We start from the raw sequence: 22,171 nt of genomic DNA, 5'->3' as shown, positions 1-22,171 counted from the left end.
GCAGTGCACGGGCTTTTCACTGCGGTGGCTTCTCTTGTTGCAGAGCATGGGCTCTAGGCGCCTGGGCTTCAGGAGTTGTGGCTCCCAGGCTCTAGAGTGCAGGCTCAGTAGTTGTGGCGCACGGGCTTAGTTGCTCCGCGGCATGTGGGATCTTCCCAGACCAGGGCTTGAACCGTGCCCCCTGCATTGGCAGGTGGATTCTTAACCACTGCACCACCAAGGAAGCCCCATCCTGCTATTTTGGCAGTTTGCTCTGATAATCTCCCCACCCCATTAATTTTTTTAATTGAGCTATAATCGACAGTTCTACACCATTAGTTCTACCTGGAAGTTTCTAGTTTTAAACTATTTAAATAGCCTGGTTAACCAAGTTGAATGCAGGGATTGGAAAAGCCATTGAAAAAATCCTAAGCATGCTACTATGGTACAAATTTTCATTTAATTAAATCATGTATAAACAAAAAATGTGTAACTGATCAAAACCACCATCCTCTAAACTGATGTCACCTATTTACAGACTAATAGACACAGAAGGGACCTCAGAGATCATCTAATCCAAGCACCTCATTCTACGGACAAAGCCCAGAGAGAAGAAACGAATTCCCCAGGGTGAGGCAACAAACACTGAAATCTGAAGTTAGATCCCTTGACTATTGATTCAGAAATCTTACTGCTCTACCACATAACCAATGAATTCCTTTGACTTTCTCTCCAACTCCCTCCATGAACCCAGAGCATTTTCTTGAGTCAATACTTTGGAGACCACAGTTATTTTAACTTCATCGCCCTTTCAACCTCAAGCGGGTTTCTGGCATTCCTGCTTCCTAATTCGGTTATGCAATCCGTCAGCATAACTTAACCAACACGAATTAACTTGGGTAATTTGGCACTTTCATCAATATCAGGGTTTTTTAATTTTTTTGAATATTTGAATTTTATTTTATTTATTTTTTTATACAGCAGGTCCTTATTAGTTATCTATTTTATACATATTAGTGTATACATGTCAATCCCAATCTCCCAATTCATCCCACCACCACCCCCCCTCTGCCGCTTTCCCCCCTTGGTGTCCATACGTTTGTTCTCTACATCTGTGTCTCTACTTCTGCCCTGCAAACCGGTTCATCTGTACCATTTTTCTAGGCTCCACATATATGCGTTAATATATGATATTTGTTTTTCTCTTTCTGACTTCACTCTGTATGACAGTCTCTAGATCCACCCACTTTTTTTTTTTTTTTTAAAGAATAACTTTAGGGCTTCCCTGGTGGCGCAGTGGCTGAGAGTCCACCTGCCGATGCAGGGGACGTGGGTTCGTGCCCCGGTCCGGGAAGATCCCACGTGCCGCGGAGCGGCTGGGCCCGTGAGCCATGGCCGCTGAGCCTGTGCTCCGCAACGGGAGAGGCCACAACAGTGAGAGGCCCGCGTACCGCAAAAAAAAAAAAAAAAAAAAAAAAGAAGAAAAAAGAATAACCTTATAAGACCTTTTTATAAGCTCTACTTGAACCCAGTGTACTAAAATAATCAGAAAATATCAGGTTCCTTTTACAAAGTGCCTTACATACTATGCTTCTTTGTGTGAATTTTAGCCTCACTTGTGGTAGGATGAAACTCTGATTCTGATCAAAAAGTACATGCAAATTGGTTCACACCCCATACACTTAGGCTGCACCTGAAATAAATTGGTTAGCTAAATGAGTAAGAAACGAACAACCAATTATACGAATGTTCATTGTGGAAAGGCAGGGTGAGCTTTCAACTTGAATAAGAGTCTTAGAATTACTCTAGAAAGATAAGAGTGGTGCCAAGTGGAGGGAGCAGGGACTCTGATTTAATTTCACAAATATTTTCCTTTCATATCTCTGGTCTTTGTCAATCTCTGTAGAGTCACCAAGACAGACAGGCAATTGATAGTTTCTTGCAGTAAATCATTTTGCTTAGAAATCCTGCATAGCAGGTATTGCCTGACTTAGCTGGAAATGATAAACTAGCAATGTTGTTATTCGAGTTAGAAGGACCTGAAGGAGCATAAAGCTACCTGCTCTGCTGTCATGGTATCTCTTTAAAAGAGTGATAAAGAACTTCAGTTTTGGGTGGGAGGTGGTTTGCAACGTTTTTGGGTTTTTTTTTTGCCTTCAGCATGACACGAAGAACTAGAACTCTCCAGAGCCTTCAATTTGAGTTAACCTACCCAGTAAAGAAGCCGAACCCAGTCTTGACCTTATCTATAACTTCATCCTCTAGCAACATCTCCAAAGATATCACAGATCTACAAAGGTTTCAGTTATAGAAATATTTCCCAGTTCCCTGGCTTCTCGTGAAGTTTTCTCACAAGCCTGGCGTGGGTGGATCTGCTCTTGCTTCTTTTTTAAAAAAAATTAATTTATTATTTTTTAAATTTATTTTTGGCTGCGTTGGGTCTTCGTCGCTGTGCGCGGGCTTTCTCTAGTTGTGGTGAGTGGGGGCTACTCTTTGTTGAGGTGTACATGCTTCTCATTGCGGTGGCTTCTCTAGTTGCAGAGCACAGGCTCTAGGCACGTGGGCTTCAGTAGTTGCAGCACACGGACTTCAGTAGTTGTGGCGCACAGGCTCTAGAGCACAGGCTCAGTAGTTGTGGCGCACGGGGCTCTAGAGCACAGGCTCAGTAGTTGTGGTGCACGGGCTTAGTTGCTCCGCGGCATGTGGGATCTTCCCCGACCAGGGCTTGAACCCGTGTCCCCTGCAATGGCAGGCGGATTCTTAACCACTGCGCCACCAGGGAGGCCCCTGATCTTGCTTCTTATATTTGTGTGAAGTGAATGGACCACACCAGAATGAACCACGTCCTTGCCACAGGCTTGGTAGGTGCTGATACCTGATGGCAGTGCCTCAAGCTGCTTTTCTAGAGCCAGGTGTTCTCATTTAGAAATCCTTGACTCTCCTTCTGCACCACCACCACCGTCACCACCACCACCATCACCACCACCATGAAACCACCAATCTCCTGGCATTCTTTACTGGGGCACTTAGATTCAGGCTGAGACCTGCTTCCTTACAAAAGACTTGTTTCCTTCCTATATGACATATCCCAGGTAGCAATCACATTTCATAATGCTTTTCTCCTTTTGTTCTCAGATGTTCTAAGTCGGCTGGCTGCAGTGCATGTTAACATTAGAACACCTGGGGCAGAGCTGGCTCCCAGATCAACAGGAGAGACTTGCCAACAAGCTTGCTTAGGGTTTCTCTGCAGTGGAAATTTTAGGACTGAGGCCTGTTTGGAAATACCAGAGATAACTTGAGAAAAAAAAAAGTGGCAGTGCTTCCTATTAGAACAAGACAGAAAACCACACAGATCGTTTTGAAGAAGCCAAGCTTTTGACTGGACGTAAGAGGAAATGGTGTAGAAGAGCCCCCTTCTCGCTGAGCGTACTTTGGCTTGTTTCCTTGGTCATAATTGGAAAAAGCTTTGTTGCTCTCCTGCCGACGTGCTCACTGCATAACTTGGGTTCCGGTATCAACGTGAGGAAAGGGAAAAAGCACTGAATGCATGTAGAAAAGGAAGTCCTTCCCTCTATCTTTTCAACCACTAAGTATGTTGATTCATTAAAGTCCAAACTTTTGCTGGCACCAGCTTGACCTCCACTGCCCTACCTTGGCTTCTCGTGATCACCTCCATAAAATCTACAGGTGAGTCAGCTGAAATGGGAAGGAGTAAAGAGGTGTGTTTCTGGCTCCTCCACTCAAGACTGTGAGCAATGAAGGACTGCAAACAAAGTCTTTCAACCTGAAACTCTCAAGGGTAGGGTGTGGGAAAGCGTGCAGCCCAGTGCATGTTCAGCAGGTTGGACATGTGTACTTTCCTTCGCTTTAATAATTAGAAAGGAATTAACTCTCCCCGCTGTGCTGCAGTGCAGCTTCTGATGCTCCTTGTGGAAAATGCCACCAGGACAGCGCCAAGCTTCAAAAGCCTTGTGTTTGCTGGCCAGGGATAAAGAGTTCTGTCTTTCCCTGCACTGATGTTTTCCCCTAGTTTCTCATGTTCTAAAACGTTTAGTAATTCAATTTGGCTTCTCTGGTTGGTTTTGTAGAAAGATTTTTGTCACACGTTGAAGTCAAGCACCTGCACACATGTTGGGTGATGGTCCGTTGGCAGCCAAGAGCGCAGTCAGAAAAGCCCTCTGCCTGCACGCAGAGCCTGATCTTTCCTGCAGCTCTTCGTGTCCCTCATGGCTAGGAGTTATCTGCAGGCCAACAGAGAAGACAACATCGCTCCTCTCATAGCTCCGTGGAATGTTGCTGGGTAAGAAATAAGAATTATTTATTCAAAGCCCGGGGAGTCTGACGGTCTGCCTCTCAGGAAGGACCAGCAAATATTTTGCAGGAATCCTGGATTATTTTCCTTGATGTGAGGCTTAAAAGTCTAGAAAAACGTTATGAAATGTGATTTCTATCTACTTGGCAGTGAGGGAAGGTATGATATTAGATTTAAACACACACTCTCTCTCTCTCTCTCTCTCTCTCTCTCTCTCTCTGGGGAGACAGGTTTTAACCTGTATCTTGGAACCCCTGGTTAAATCCCAGGAGACAAAAGAAGAGAGACAGTATGGAGTGGGGTTTCAGCACATGGACTTGAGTCAGGCTCGTCAGGTTCACATCCTGGCTCCATTACTTACCAAGTAGGAGACTTTGGGCAAGTTGCTTCATCTCTTTGTGCTTTGGTTACCCCATCTGCAAAACGGGGACCAGAGCAGTCCCTACCTCATAGAGCCATTATGAGGTTTAGATTAATATTTGTAAAGTGCTTAAAGTGTGTCTGGCACATAGTAAGCTCTAGATAGGTGTTTGTTAAATAGATGAAAAAAGATGTGTGTGACGACTGTGTTAGTCAGCTCAGGGCACCATAAATATAGCACAGAATGGGCGGCTTAACAGAAATGTATCGTCTCCCAGTTCTGGAGGCTGGAAGTCCAAGATCAAGATGACCTCAGGGCTGGTTCCTTGTGAGGGCCACGATGGAAAGATCTGTTCCTGGCCTCTCTCCCTGGCTTGTAAATGGCCATCTTCTCCCTATGTCTTCACACCGTCTTCCTTCTGTGCCTGTCTGTGTCCAAATTTACCCTTCTTATAAGGACATCCGTGATACTGGATTAAGGCCCATCCTAATGACCTCGTTTTAACTTCATCAGCTCTGTAGAGGTGCTGTCATCAAATATGGTCACAGTCTGAAGTGCTGGGAGTTAGGACTTCAATATATGCACTAGGGGATGACACACAATTCAGCCCATAGAAACAACAGCTTCAACAGGGGCTCCTCATCTCCAGAGGAACCACGTGGAGTTGAAGCAGCCACATGTAACAGCAGCTGCCAAACCACGTGGGAGGGCGGGTCTCTTATCTACATGTTTTCCTTTAAGCCTGTCGTATTCATCTATCAAACTCTTATTTAAAGCTGTGCTTACAGCCTCTGCCTCGCCTCAAGACTTAATGTGTTCAATAAGCCCATACTATTTGTTCAGAGTAGCACATTTCTTAAATGTCATTTGGCTTATTTAATTGGTCCAGAGTCCATTTTTGAGTTCTGTTGTATCTCCCTAGTTCCAGTATCCTTCATTAACATCTATCAATATTTATTAACTTTGATGGTGTGCTCATAATCCTTCATCTCTGCAGAGTAGGAGACTTAATCCTTTAAGACTGCTTGCATACACTCAACACTTCTTCTGAATAATTTAAAAATTTTGTTTCCAATTTTCTTTTTTTAATATTTATTTGGCCACACTGGGTCTTAGTTGCAGCATGCAGGGTCTTTAGTTGCGGCATGCAGGCTCTTAGTTGTGGCATGCAGAATCTAGTTCCCAGATCAGGGATCGAACCCAGCCCCCCTGCATTGGAAGCACGGAGTCTTAACCACTAGACCACCAGGGAAGTCCCTCCAATTCTTCTTTGTGACATGCCTTCATGGGTGAAATACACAACACTCCATACAATGCCATACATGCAAGGACTTTAGCTTATGAAGGACTGCATTTCTGTTAGTGTCCACCAGATCAGAAAATACCTCATGTTCTAAATGGGGAAGGGAAACCAGAGAAATATCCCAGGATTAATCAATTTTAGAAACAGTAGTGAAGATAAAATCCAGGTATAACTTAGGATAACTTGAAAGGAAATTTTAAAAAATTAACAATCCCCTAAACCTGGGATGCAGTTCACTAGGTTTTGAGCTTCTTAAGAGCAGTACCATTGTCTTATACTGCTCTTTTTCTCTCTCTTTTTTTTTAAAGCCTCCATGGTGACTAACGTAATTCCAGACATACATAAGTGCTCAATGAATATTTGTGCAATAAAAAAACTTGATTGAGGCTAGGTTTAAAACAGACAAATTTAGAGTTTATCTATAGGAAACTTAGGAAACTCATTACAAGTCAAAGGCGGTACAAGTGGAAAATATAAACAGACTCATAAAAAGAGTTCAGAAGTGGAGGCTTCTTTCTTAAGATATTGTTTACTCTAAGGGAAAATATCCAAAATAGCCTCATACAAGTGAGGAACTATCTACTTGATTTGAGATAATAATTTAACCCTCCTGCCTTAAACACAAGAAGAGAGAACAAAACATCATGGACCTTAGGAGGACTTTCATCTAGACCAAATCCCTCAATTTACAGAGGTACAGAGACTTAGCGATATTAATTAACTTGTCCAAGGTCATACAGTTAACTGGAAACTAACCTGATTTCCATACGTTATGCTTCCTGACTTTCTCCTGATTATTTATTTAGTAAATAAATAATGTAAAATATATACTTCAGTTTCCTGATGTATACAATTAAGGAAGAGGGAAAGGAACTGCTAGAAATAGAAAGCATGCCCAACAGCCAAAAGGTGGAAGCACCTCGAGTGTCCATCGACAAGAGAACGGAGAAACCAAATGTGGTCCATACACACAATGGAACATTATTCATCCTGAAAAAAGGAAGGAGATTCTGACATTTGCTGCAACGTGGACATTAAGTTAAGTGAAATAAGTCAGTCGCAAAGCAACAAATTCTGTTAAGACTCCACTTACAGAATCCCTAGAATCATCAGATTCATAGAAACAGAAAATAGAACAGTGGTTGCCAGGGACTGAGGGGAGGGGGAAATGGGGAGTTTTTTTCAAGGGGCGTAGTTTCAGTTTTGCCAGATGAAGACGTTCTGGAGGTTGGTTGCACATCAGTGTGAACATACATGATGCTACTGAACTGGACACTTGGAAATGGTTAAGAGGGTAAATTTTGTGTCTTTTTTTTTTTTTTACCACATTTAAAAGAAACAAACAAATAAAAAGGAAAGATGAGACAAGCACAAAATGACAAGAGAGAAAAAGACAAAGAAGGCACAATGCCAAAAAGAGCAAAGATCAGTAGAGCTTTTCCCAGCCACTGAACTCCTCACCACCTATCCTCTAACCCCCAAATCCAGCCTCTGTTCTGATTCTTAGTGCGACTTACTGTGAGTTTCTGTTTGCTTACCAAGATGACTCTGCTGTTCAAACCAGAAGTGCCTGCTCTGCTGTCAAACTCCTGATTCTGATTTCTATACACACACATGCGCACACACACATGCACGCACACACACACCATGGCAGGCCAAAACCCTAGTCCGTTCTGCAGTCTTCTCCTCCCCAGAGTTGACCTGTCACCAAAGCTAAAATCTTTGTCATCCTGTCTACTCTCTAGGTGGCCAAGAGTCAGAACTAAACCAAACTGTGTAGATAAAATCTATTTCAGGGTCCCCTTCCTCTCCTTCCTCTCCTTGCTTTAGCAGCCCATGCAGCTCCCAGGCAGACAAGACGTGCTCACTGGGCTCAACCCAGAGATTCCTGGGTCAGTGCCCTTGCTTTGCACCACTTTCTCTACTTGGTTCGTGTACCATCTCCTTCCCTCCATCTCTACCCCACCCCACTCCCCACTAGGGTCCCCATCACTCCTACATGCTCTTCAAATTTACTCCCAGGCAATGATTATTCCAGAAATAGAATCAGACTACAGAAGTCACCCTGTGGCAGTATGAAGAGATAACAGTGCATTAATATGTGATCACGTCTCAGGGAATATTTGCTTTATGGTAGCTTATAATTCAAATGGCCATCTCTTTAATGGTGAAACTTTAGCTATGAGAGACAGGCCTTTGGGAATGTGATTTTAAGGTATTTACTGATTTGCCTGTCTCAAAATTCCTGTTTGATCCGGTGGTCAATTCTGAAAAATTCTCACTGGGAGACTTTGAAACAGTTAAAACATAATTCTCAAATTCCTGGTAAATAAAGTTTCAGCCTCTTCCTCATAGAACCTTTTCCCAAACCTGCTGCTTTTGCATAGGATTCAAATTCTTGTTTGAACACCATCTTTTAAAATTTCGTCTTTGTTCTGTTGGAGAAGCTAGTGAGCAGGGATATATGGCAAAAAAAGGAAAACAAAATTCCTAGGGAAGGTGGAAGAGAAATGATTACAAGCATTATGGAATGATCAGCTCTTTATTTCACTGAAGTCCAACTTGGCAGAAGGGATTTTTTTTGAACTATGTGTTTCTATTATGACGGGGTACACATGGATTGTGAAGGTGAACCCCTGAAAAGAAATTCTCCTCTGAAAAGCATTTCGATAAATGCCACATATATCCTTCTAAATTACCAGAAGACGTTCAGGCACTGTGGTCAACTCATAGCTGGCCTTACAGTTGACAAGGAGATTCCCTAGTCATTCTGAACGCCGTAATACGAAGATTTGTGGCTCCCTGTATGTCTTTTTAACGATAGCTCATCTTTTATTCTCTAGCAAGAGACCCAAATATCTGCATGTCAGGCTTCATCCTAATGAATGGACTTTCTGTTCTCACTCACCGTGAGTTGTGAGGGTGAAAGATCAGATAATGTTCACTGTTTTTCATTGCACTTGGCTTAAGAGTTCCCTCCCGCCATTTTTCCTTTTATTGCTCGTTCCTTGAAGCGTCATGCCAAATAAAGCAAGAACCTCTCCCATAGCATATTTAAAGCCACCCCCATGTTCCTAGCACCATCAGACAAGAAAAAAGTGGTAATTGCCAATAAACCAGTGAAGCCACACTGCCATGCCAGCTAGCATGGTGCCTAATAGCTAGAATGTCTTCAAAAGGCAAATCCAGTTCTGTAAGTAGAGGAGATGCACTAACACTCCGGATAATCCAATAAAGCTTCCAGTAACTCTGCTTTTTTCCTGCTCTCATTTAATTTTTGTCCTTTGCTTATCATTTGGAAAGATGACTCACGTTTGCTATTGGGCTGTTACCTTTGACGATTCAAATTCATTGTAGACTGGAGGCATACTGCACACTTTCCAATAGCATGGAATTCCTTTTCCAGGGAACATGTTATGGCAAATCCTAGAGACCATAAACCTAAGTAAGTCTTATTTATAAACCAGTTACCTCCTTTCGTCTCCTAAAAAGGTGTCTCTTTTTCTTTTAAACGTACTTTTAAAAAGAAAGAAATACCATAGTCTTCCCAAGGGCCAAAATCTTATTTAGCCTCTCTCAAATATTTCTTTTCTTTTTAAAGATTTTTTTTTATGTAGACCATTTTTTTAAAGTTTTTATTGAATTTGGGACAATATTGCTTCTGTTTTATGTTTTGCTTTTCTGGCCACAAGTCGTGTGGGATCTTAGCTCCCCGACCAGGGATCGAACCCGCACCCCCTGCATTGGAAGGTGAAGTCTTAACCACTGGACCGCCAGGGAAGTCCTTCAAATATTTCCTTATCCACTTGAATTCCAGTTTTTTTTGAAAGGATTAAGCAAAGCCTGGCTATTAGGGGCCAGGAAAGAAAGATGCCTCTCCTAGGATCCCTCTAAACCTAATTAACTTAACAGCTTGGCTAGGGATAGACCCTAAATCAATTTAATTAATTTTCTTTTGCCAAAACCAGTGTTTTGAAAGGAGAAGTAAAACAGAAAGATTTTTAAATGTCAGGCATTAAAATGTCAGCGTTTGCACTATATTTTATACTTGTTGTCATCATCACATTGAAAAATACTTATTAAGCTAATGAGACTGGATAGTGTCACGGTATGCAGTGTATAAAAAGAACTACCTAGAGACAATTCCCATGTTGCTGGGTGGGAAGGGAAGCTGAGACCAAGGCACTACATGAAGAATATAGATTTGTTCCAGTGGGTAAGGAATTATGAAGATTAAGAAAAATCATTTTTTTCTTTGTTTCCGTAATTAAATTTATTAAAAAGCAAAATAATCATACAACTATGGAAATAGAAAATATTTAATTTTATAGATCAGAAAACTGTGTAGGAGAAAGGCAAAGCGACTTACCCAAAGCTACAGAAAATTAAAGACATACTCAGGATTACAACCTAGGTTTCCTAAATCCAAACTTAATATTCTCTTCATTGAACTATTTTGCCATAACGTTTCTGAAAATGCATTAATAAGTTGTTTATAGATGCTATCTCAGCAAAAATTCAAACATTTTAAGGTTAGACACTACAGGATTCGTTTACGAGGAGAATCAGAAAAAGATCAGAGGCACGCCAAGAGCATGTCTGGGAAAAAGTTACAAGAGTCAAGTGGGAATGAGGGAGGGATGCCAGTCCCTCTCACGGATGAGAAGTAGTGTGACAAGTGGAACACAGCAGAGAGCACAGCACTGGGCAATGGAACACCTGCGCTCTGCTTCCCATTAGCTCTGGGACCCAGGATCAGAGACTTAAAATCTTGCTTCCCTCGTGGAGAGGGCAAAAGAGTTGAGCTGAATTTCCTGAGGTGTCCTTTCCTGCTCTCATGTGTTGCAATTTCATTATTTAATGGGGACCAAACCATAGGTAGCTGTGGAAAGAGAATCCTATATTGTTATGGAAGAATTGTAAGCTTCCCACAGGGTCACACGTGAAAAGGTAATAGTCCAGAGACAAGAAAGATGCTCTCTTTCACTAAAGACCTCAGGAACTCAGAAAACCAGGAAGTATTTTTGTTTGCTTCCATCTCCGTTACTTTACCACATAGGAGGATTTGATTTGGGACTTTATTCAGTTAGATGTTAGAACTATATGAGGTAGATTTTTTGTTGTTGTCTCTAGATCCATATCTATGTATGTATATGTACCTATTAAAAACTTTAGGAGTTATTGGTAAGGGAAGCGTTTCCTTTTCTTTTTTTTAACTGATTTGGTTAGATTCTCCCCCCTCTCTTAAATAGCAAATTTGGGGTAGTAGGTGAGTTTAGGAAAATGTTCCTCTGGTAGACTGAGTGCCCCTCATTCTCGAATCTCCTAGGGGAATACTGTCATCTGAGAGGGTACTCATTCTTGCGCTATCCTCAGTTCAACCAAAAAAAACCAAACAGGTCACACCTGATTTCTGTAATGTTTAAAAATTCAGCTACCAGGTTGTCCAGTTGAGACCAAATTGATCACTAAAATAAATGTAACAAACTCCTGACCCAGGTTTAGAAACCCCAGGGTACAAATCTTTTTTTTTTCTTGATGTGGTAAACAACACAGTCAAACTTGTGCATGTGATTATTAAAGAGTTGCAGTCATAACTCATTTCAGCAAAAAGCCAAGCTAACTTCAGACAGATTTAAATAAAGTCATGCACTTTGCACAGCCCACTTCCTTAGGCCTGAGATAAGAGCAAGGCATATCTAGTCATACCATCTAAATATTTGGACACAACCTACAAGTTTCTGTGAAATGTCTGTGTGTTTGGGGTTATGTCATTTGTATGTTTTGTCTACATGGCACTGAATATCTAGATGTTTGGAAACATCCAGATCATGGACTCGAAAACTTTCGTTTTGATGGGATATTTGGCGTTATAACCAAGAAGCATTTCCAATCAATCACATTGACATCATCAGCCTTTGAAAAAGCATATGCTTCGTTTTACTTCAGATTGACACGAGAGAGTAAAAAACTCCCAAACCATAACATTTTAACTCAGTTTTGCATGTTGGCTTCCATTTGCCATAAACTATAAAGCAATTAAGATGCCTCTCAAGTTTTTAGAGCATTCTTACTCCTTGTCTGCTTGCCTGTCTTTTCTTTTTTACATTTAACATTTGATCTTTGCCTTATTGGAACTATGAAGAAATCTAAATCTGAATAGCCCTTTTTATAATACACAGTCACTGTTTGTACTTGCAAAATTGGATTAAGAAATCACTGGTGTTCTTACACATGTCTTTTTGGCAAAGAAAATTCGACGTATTTCTGCCTAGCCGTGAAATTTCCACCAACCAGAATGAGTGACTTGGTACCGCCCACACGCTTCTCCTTGGTGTCCCCACTTCCCTAGGGAAATATCAGCTTGAAACCCATGTAACATGTAGAACCTCCTCTTGCGCCCTGCTCTGTTACACCTGTCCTGGAGGTGAAATAATTCCCCAGCTGTACCATATTATGAGGTCAAGCGCCTAATCTGTAAAAATCAAATAAACATCTTTTCTATGTTTCCCCCTTTCCATCCTGTACCCCAAATTAAAGACAAAAACTTCCTATTTGATCAGAACCCCTCTCTTCGTGCTTCCTTTTCTTATGCTTAGGCATCAAACTCCACTTGGGTCCTAATTACTCTCGAGCACGAGCATATTATAAAGCATGTAAATGACTAAAGGTTCCTTCTTGAGTTTTGAGAATACCTGAATTATTCAAAACCCAAACCTTTCTTTTTCTCTCCCTTTCAATACCAACACACACACACACACACACACACACACACACACACACACACACACACCACCCCACACTCACAGCTTTAAACAATTAACGTAAGAAACAAAGTTTTATCATGAGTATAACGATCACCTTTTTTACTTGGCAGCTCCCCTTAGCTTTACCTATATGCTAAGCTTTACCTATATCCTAGTACTATCGAAAAAGGAAATGCAAAATAGATTGTTAATCATCATACTGAGCAGAAATCTGGAGCTTTAAAATGTTTTTTTTTATCTAAACAATACATGTATATAAATCAAATAGTATTACAAAGTTTATTACAAACAAACAAAAAACCCCCAAAAACTACAGTTCACTTGTCACACCACCATCTCTGAGTTCTGCTTCTCAGAACTTCTCAGTCTTTCATCTCTTTCTTCAGCTATTCCTCTGTTTCTTCTGATATTTCCCCCCATATTTCTTTTTTTTTTTTTTCGGTACGCGGGCCTCTCACTGTTGTGGCCTCTCCCATTGCGGAGCACAGGCTCCGGACGCGCAGGCCCAGAAGCCATGGCTCACGGGCCCAGCCGCTCCGCGGCATGTGGGATCTTCCCGGACCGGGGCACGAACCCGTGTCCCCTGCATCGGCAGGCGGACTCGCAACCACTGCGCCACTAGGGAAGCCCTCCCCCCATATTTCTAAATGATTTGCTTATGCTGCCTTTTCTTTATCAGTCAACTTGGGCATTAGCTCACTTGCAACTATGGAGGCTGTGAATTTAGTGCTCTTACACCCCCGTCTGCCCACGTCCATCCCTTTCCTTCACTCCCTTTTTTTTCATTTTTCTCAGTACAGTTTTATCACAATTTTTGGACAAATGAACATTCTGTGTCCTCATGTATTGTTTCCAGGTAAATATTGTTCACAAGTGAGCCAAGTAGTATACCATTACATTCCTTTTCTTGTACGAAGTTATTTTCCCCTAGAGTTACTAATTGCCTTTTTTTTTACTACCACTAATTCTTCCCAGACTCTCTAAAAGAACTGTAAACTCCTTTCAACGCAGTCAGGTAATCTATTGATATCATTTTGGGGGATAGGGGAGATATCTTTCTGGAATCTCTCCGTCCTCCTGCTCCAGGTAGGATTAGTGGTTCTTTTGGTCTCCTGTGAACTTGCCAACCTTGCCTTTACCATTATCCCGGGAATTACCCTTCCTTTCCCCCATGGTGGCTCCCAGTCTTCTGGATTTTTTGTCTTCTTTGTAATTGTTTCACTCCATTCCTTTGTTGGAGTTACATCATCTGTTAACTTCCTAAGAAAAGGTGAGTGCGAGGCAAGTTTAACAACTTTTTCTTTGTAAATGACTTCAAGATTATGTAAATCTATTTTAATTTTCCCCAGATTCTCCTATTTGTAACATTTTGCCCCATTTGCACACACACACACACAAGTGTGATATGTATACATATAATAAAAATATTTTTTCGGAACCATTTAAAACTTAAGTTTTACACATGATGGCCCTTTATCCCTAAATACTTCAATATATATTTCATAAGAATAAAGATATTATCTTATATATTCATAGTTTTATTATCAACTTTGGTGAATTTAACATTGATACAATACTTTAATCTATCATTCATATTCCAATAGATCAATTGTGTCAGTTGATCCAAAGCTGTTTTTGTATTATTTTTTTCCCTCCAGTACAGGGTCCAGCCTAGGATCAGGCCTTGCATTTAGTAGTCATGTCCCTTTAGTCTCCTTTAATCTGGAACATTTCCACAGCCAATCTTTATCGTTCGTGACGCTTTGTTTGTTTTTTAAAGAGTAAAGTCCCTCTCCCTTTTATTTTAAGTAGAATGGTCCACATTTTGGTTTCCCAGTGTTTCTTCGTGGTGAGATTCAAGTTATGCATTCCTGGTCAGAACACAACAAAAGCGATGCTGTGCTTTCCAAGTCGTAACATCTGGAGACACCCAATGTCCGTCCACTTCTCATTGATAGTGTTAATTTTGGTCACCTGGTCCAGGTGCTATTCAGTTTTTCCCCCACTGGATAGTTTTTTTGTTTTTGCTTGTGACAAGAAATCTGCAGGAAGACACTTTAAGGCCATGCTAATATCCTCTTCATCATTGAAATTTCCCCCTAGATTTCCCATCCATTGATGACTCTTGCCTGAAACAATCTTTACTTTGATAGTTGCAAATGATGATTTAACTCCTGCATTTAGCAGCCAGCACTCAGCATTCCACCAAGAGCAAGAGCCCTCTCTTCTCTCCCCATCTATCCATCCATCCTTCTGTCTACCTACCCACCATCTATCTATCTGTCTATCTATCTATCTATCATCAGTTACCTATCCTATCATCTCTTAATCCTTGGTATGGATTGACTCATGGATTTCTTCCCTCCCCTCCATGGTTTATAATTCATTACTGTCCCTACTCTCTTTCTAGAATTCCTATTCTTCAAATTCTGCCATGATCTTCTAATTTTCTTATCTTTTTTCTCCTATTTTTCACCTCTTGATCTTTTAATTCTACCTTCTGGGACAGTTTCTTAACTTTATCTCCTAATTCTTATGTGGAATATTTTCAATTCTAGCTATCATTTCAAGAGCTTTTTCTTGTTTCTGATTGTTCTTATTTCATAGACGCAATGTATACTCTTTTGCCGTTTGGAATATTATTGAACCTGTTTTCTACTCCCTATGTTGTTTCTGTTTCTTTTCCCTGAGCTCCTTTTTTTCCAGATTATTTGTTTTGGGGTTTTTTTTTTTTTTTTTTTTTTAATTACTGGTGCGCCTTTCGTGCTGGAGGTGCTCCTCACGTGTTTAGTGATCTTTGACAGAGTATGTTTAAGAATGAGACACGAGCAGGGTTGGCTGCCTGGTGGGCTTCACTGTGATGTGATTTGGTAGGGCACATTTGTTTCTTGAGATGCCCCTAAATCTCAGTGCCTATAGATTTCTTTTTCTCTTGAGGTAGTTTCTCCGGGGGCATATCATCCACTCTTTACCTCGGGGGAAAGTGTGTTGGGGGAAGGGGGGAGGATGGGGAGTTGGAGGGATGATTGGCGAGATGATTGGAGGGAAGAGGACAATATAAGCTTAGATGCTGGAGAACAAAGAAGGAGCTTTTGCTCAGTGCTCCCCCACACCCTCCATTATGCCTACAGTCCCTGTGTCTCTTTCTCTCTCTTTCAATTTCTTCGAAGAACAAATCTCCATTCTTGTGCAGGGTAAGAGAGGAGTAGTCACTTAACTGGGTGGAGTAATCGAGGAGATGTGGGGAATTAGGTGTTCTTGATACAGACTTTCAACCAGTCCTCAATCCTCCCCATCCCAAGTTCACCTGATGCCTCCAATTCCTGAACTTTCTACGGTTCCACAGAATGAACTTTCTTCTCATTGCCCTCTGCCATCTGTAGACTTAGGTTTTAGCTCTCTCCACTCTACTAAGTCAATTATCACAGGTCCTTCTACTTTCCATCTTTTAGAAATTTGTGGAATCCTCTATCCATTGTTGTCTCCTCTCCCATTCCCTTGTGCTGTAGAATTTATGCCATTTCAAGTTCCTATTCTGTCATTTTGAAGATGCTTCAAAGGGAAACAGACTAAAGATATGGATTTGATCCACCTTGTTAACTGGAATGCAAACAAAATTTTGAATCGGGATAAGAGAAACAAAGTCCAAGATTACAATCAACATTCTAGCTACCTTCACTTAATCCTTTCCAGTTCAAGTGGAAATGGCTTCTGGGTATGAGTTCTGTGCACGTAAGTTTGTTCTGTGATCAAGGGGAAAGACATGATCCTAAAGGATTAGTGTAGGGGAGAAATGTGATGTAGCTACTCAGGGAAGGGCATCAAGAAAAACTATTTACATCATATTTCTTTACATAATAGGTAAAATTGTATTTCATATGCATTGACCCACATACCTTCACAGGACGGATCTAGAAAAATGGAACCACTTTAAGAAGACCCAGTAATGGAGATTATCATATGGATATGATACAAATGACCTACACTTCACCATTTAAAATGACAATTCAAATATAATATGGAATACAAGGATAGATTGAACATAAAGTTAAATCAGAAAACAAGACTTAACTTTTGCATGTTCAAAACTAATGTTCAACACCTATTATGTGCCAGGCACAATATTAGATGCTTACTTCCTAGATTTTCTTGCTACATTATCATTAACATCCTCATCAGGAGAAAATGAGTTTTTGGCAGAAATGCAGACAAACCCAGGTTACAGTGATGAAATAGGGAAACTGTGGTTGACTCTATATAGTAAAAAACAAAACAAAACAAAACTGGAGAGTGACTATAAAATATAATCTGCCTAGGGTGCAGGTTGACTTATCACAGCAGGTTGACTTATCCTGTGTGATAAGTCATTCAGTAAAATATGACCTAGGTATTTAAGGAAACTATATTTTATAATCCCATGACTAACTGGAAATTAAGCACTTTGACTGAATCAATAGTTTATTTATAAATATTCGTACGTGTGTGTGTGTATGTGTGTGTATGTGTGTGTGTGTGTGTGTGTGTGTGAAACCACAGCCAGTTTTCAGGTAAAGTTTATCTTCTCAGTGATGTAGTGTAGGAAAAAGAAGATCCATTGGATGGTCTACTAGATCAACAGGAAGAAAATCCATATATTGTTTAGGATTTTCAACTTGATACTGCATTAAAACTTTACTGAGTTTTAGTTGAATTATGTAATAAAGGAAGAAAGGAATATTTTTCCTGCACAATTTCTTCACAGAATATTTTGTTGGTGAGGGGTAGAGGGAAAGGGGATTGTGGAACCCTCCGCAATGCCTAGTTGAATAAAAAAAGGAGGTCATGGGGCTTCCCTGGTGGCGCAGTGGTTGAGAGTCCGCCTACTGATGCAGGGGACACGGGTTCGTGCCCCGGTCCGGGAAGATCCCACATGCCGCGGAGCAGCTGGGCCAGTGAGCCATGGCCGCTGAGCCTGCGCATCCGGAGCCTGTGCTCCGCAACGGGAGAGGCCACAACAGTGAGAGGCCCGCGTACCACAAAAAAAAAAAAAAAAAGGAGGTCATGATATGTACCATCATATCCACTCTGTTTAAAATGAGGGCACTATTCATATATTTATAGAGAGGGTCTAGAAGTATTTACATGGTTAAAAGAGTTTATATCAAACTTTCAGGCTACGTCAGGCCAACTGGTGACCATCATTGTTCCCCACATTTCAAGCCTGGGCAACATATGGGTCAAGATAAATGCTAATATGCGTCTAATGGGAGTGAAAGTTGGTACAACCTTTTGCAAAGCATTGTAGAGCTTCACATCAGAAAAATGCAAAATGAAACAGTGTACATCAGATTGGAAACAATTTTAAAATCTTGCCGTACTAAGTGTTGGCAAGCAGGTGGGAAAGTTGATACTGTGTATGCTTGATAGATACAGCATAAATCTAAAGGATCATTTTGAAAAGCATTTTGGCAATGGCTAATAAAGTTGAAAATAGTCATTCTCTGTGACTCAGACACTGCAGCTTTTTATTTTATTTCACCTCTTTTTTTTTTTTTTTTTTTTTGCGGTACGCGGGTCTCTCACTGTTGTGGCCTTTTCCGTTGCGGAGCACAGGCTCCGGATGCACAGGCTCAGCGGCCATGGTCCACGGGCCCAGCCGCTCCGCGGCATGTGGGATCCTCTCGGACCGGGCACGAACCCGTGTCCCCTGCATCGGCAGGCGGACTCTCAACCACTGCGCCACCAGGGAAGCCCTATTTCAACTCTTGATTAACTTAATTATATCATCAAGTAGACTTTCTAGAAATGGTTTATCTCCAGAATCTTTGCCTATCAGAGGCGATCTATTCCCTGTATGTTGCTTGTGTTTATCTGTTGCCTGATGACACTTGGGTACAGAGTTTTTCAGTCAAAAGTCCCTTACGACGCAAAACATTCAGATGTTGCTTCACTGTTTTCAGATGTTCCTGTGAAGAAGGCTCAAGGCAGCCTGATTCCTTTTTCTGTGTAGGTAAGATCTCCCTGACTCCAGACCTTGTTATCTGGGTAATATTTGAATCCTCCCCTCAGAACATGAGTTTAAGGGCTCATATTAATGGGTTGTGGTTATGTTCTGTCCTGTGAGAGTGGGAAGGGGCTTGAGAGGGTTGGGACTTGGAACAGATGAAGTCATGGAGCTTTATCACCACCCTTCCTAATGAGTCCTGTATAAAGAGGTCATTTTATTGAGTTTGTGGGGAGATGGGCTGTCCGTGTAGACAAAGGGTTGAGACAGTGAGGTTCTCTTGAGTTTCAGTATGCTTCCCTGTTTTAGGATCATCAAGCTAGTGTATTTAGGGTGAAAGCATTGGGTGTTTTAACTTTTAGTTTGGTGTGGCCTAATATTCCTCCCTCCCACCCACCATCCAGAGACTTTATTTCCTACTTAAAACAAAACAAAACAAAACAAAAACGTGTTTCACTTTCTATGTGGCCGCAGGGAAAAAGAGGCAAATCCTATGAGTTTTTCTAAATTAGGCTCATGAACTATTTATCTAAGGTCGGAAGGAGGAGCTTTTAGTTAGAAGTTCTCTACATTTTGTTATCTTTATTCCCAGTCTTTATACCAAACCTCACTGAGGTTTCCCAGCATTTTCTCTGACTACTGATCATCCCACTGCATTTCTCTCCTGAGAGAGAAAGTCAAGCGTCTATTCCCTGTATCTCCTTTTAACTTGGCAAAATTTGTGTTCTATCTGATGATGTTGCTTGAAGTTTGTAGAATGAGATGGAGACCCTTGCATGGGGTCTTCGTAAGTTGTATATTCCTTGCTCTTGTACATTTGGCTTAACTTAGGAGAGGAAAATTCTTTTGTGATGTCACATTTTAACTACCATCTAAAATTCTTTCCAAGTTCATATTGTACACATCTTCCCTGTTGTGAATGTGGTTGAGTTAAGTACAGAAGATTATTTGCATTGAAATTTTCTATGGGAAATCAGGTCTTCAAAATTTTACTTGAGTGTCTTCACCTGGTCTTCTTTAAAAAATCTTTTGTGGTCATTATTGCTATTTTTACATACTTATTCCTACAAGCAACCTACAGCCCAGAAGAAGATGGAAGAAAGGATCTTTTAAGCAAAATACATTAGACTATTTTTAAGTCTTGAGGAAAGGAGTAACTACAATAACAGCATACTTAGAGCAGACAGTTCTATTTAGGTTAGTGAGTAGCATTAGCTTAAAGATTCTTTATCCACTATTAGTTTACCTTTAATATAAATACATAGAGCATGAAGAAATGTAATAACTTCCAAGATATTCATAAATTAGGTTTTCAGAGAATGACTTTTGTCAGATTTTTTTAAAATAAATTTATTTATTTATGGCTGCGTTGGGTCTTCGTTGCTGCGCACAGGCTTTCTCTAGTTGCAGCGAGCAGGGGCTACTCTTCATTGTGGTGCGCGGGCTTCTAATTGTGGTGGCTTGTCTTTGTTGCGGAGCATGACCTCTAGGTGCACGGGCTTCAGTAGTTGTGGCACCCGGGCTCAGTAGTTGTGGCTCTCAGGCTCTAAGCGCAGGCTCAGTAGTTGTGACACACGGACTTAGTTGCTCCGCGGCATGTGGGATCTTCCTGGACCAGGGCTTGAAACTGTGTCCGCTGCACTGACAGGCAGATTCTTAACCACTGCACCATCAGGGAAGTCCCTGTCAGATTTTTTAACAAGTATATCTTCTACTTAGATACACCCAACTTATGCCACACATTAAAAGGTCAGTTGGGCATGTATATTAATAGTCTAACACTAAAATTTCAATAGGAAAATCAGAAAATGGCATTAACAAGCCATCTAAGGGAAAAAAGTACATATAGTCATTAAAAATGTTCACATCAGTATTTATCAAATACGTTCAAATTAAAAGAAGATACCATTATTTGCTCATCAAATTCACAAAGACAAAGATTTTATTCTAACTGTTGAGAAGAGTGTAATGAGATACTCTGATATAAATAAAAATGAATGCAATCTTGATGGAATGTAATATGAAAATTCTTAGAAAGAAATATTTGAGGATTTTGCACTTAGATCTAGACATTCTGTTGCCAGGAAACCACCCCAAAGAAATGACCTGAGGAGAATATAGGTATTTATGTACAAGAACATTTATTGCACTGTTACTAATAAGAGGAAAAAAATTGAACACAACCTAATGTCAAGTACTAGGAAAGTGCGTGAGTAAATTTTACTACTTTAGGTATAATAATATTTAATCATTAAAATTGTGTTCTGGAAGAATTTTAGCAGCACGGGAAAAGTACAAAGTATACTGTTGAGCGAAAGAAGCAGACTATTCTACTTATGTTAAATCATGATATATTATACACAAGAAATGAATCTGTAAAGAAATACATCAGAATATCCTCAGTGTTCTAAGAATAATATAATTCAAACATGCTTTTAAAACAAACAAAATATAAATTATTATAGATACTTAGTTTTTTGGGGTTTTTTTTAGATACTTAGTTTTTAAATAAACATTTCAAGCACCACACACACACACACAAAAGAATATCCTCAGTGAAACTACCTGGGTAATGGGATGATAGGCGATATTTATTTTTCTTTAAATTTCATTATATTTTCCAAATGTTCTTTAATGAGCACACATTATTTTACAATAAAGTAGATTTAAAAATATGTATTATATTTATATATGCCGTATATAATATCTATATATCCACAATGTGTCCCTGGCAGGATAGGGACATATACATCCTTAAAAATGTAATATAAGGGCTTTCATGATATGTTCTCTACTTACTTTACTAATTTTATTGTTTACTCTTTGCAGATCTTTCCCTTCATTTCAGTCATGCTGAAACCTCTTGCTAAATCTCCCTGAACGTGCCATGTTTATCTACAGATGCTGGATTTTTTTGTTGTTTTTCCTGGAATGCCCTGGGCTTGATTTCAGAAGCAGAGACATTCATTCCTTTGGAGAAAAGACTTGTAAGAACAAGACAGGGCCTAAGGTGGGGAGGGTCTGGGGTATCAGGCAAAACACTAAGACAGGAACTCAGGCACAGGGGAACAGGGAGGAACCCCAGTTATCAGAATCAGGATGCCAAGAAACACATTAAATTAGTAACTAGAGCTACTTGATGCTGAGTCCTCTGCTGCTGGGCTAAAACCCTCCAATTCCCACTCCTAAGGATACGGGAGATGGCTATATTTTGTCTAAAAACAAAATCAAATTCTAAAGCTAAATTTAAAAATGACTTGCAATTAGGGAATTCCCTGGTGGTCCAGTGGTTAGGATTTGGCGCTTTCACTGCCAGGGCCGGGTTCAATCCCTTGTCAGGGAACCAAGATCCTGAAAGCTGTGTAGTGCAGAAAAAAAAAGACTTGCAATTATTGTTTTCATCATTTATCTTCATGAGAAAGCATGATGGAGAACTTAGTATATCCTGAATCCTTACTGAATAATC

At 40.5% G+C, this 22,171-nt stretch overlaps 1 long non-coding RNA gene across 1 annotated transcript; it reads left to right on the top strand.

The window, feature by feature from the left end:
• Positions 1 to 473: 473 nt before the first annotated feature.
• Positions 474 to 21,665, top strand: LOC132598124 (uncharacterized). The gene is made up of 4 exons (XR_009565861.1): positions 474 to 609; positions 3,115 to 3,666; positions 4,068 to 4,279; positions 21,535 to 21,665. It is a non-coding gene; the product is annotated as an uncharacterized lncRNA (long non-coding RNA).
• Positions 21,666 to 22,171: the final 506 nt, after the last annotated feature.

Source organism: Globicephala melas, chromosome 11 (assembly GCF_963455315.2).
Source record: "Globicephala melas chromosome 11, mGloMel1.2, whole genome shotgun sequence".
In the NCBI taxonomy this organism is placed as follows: Eukaryota; Metazoa; Chordata; class Mammalia; order Artiodactyla; family Delphinidae; genus Globicephala; species Globicephala melas.
Note: the sequence above shows the minus strand (reverse complement) of the source record. Positions and strands in the feature narration are given on the sequence as shown.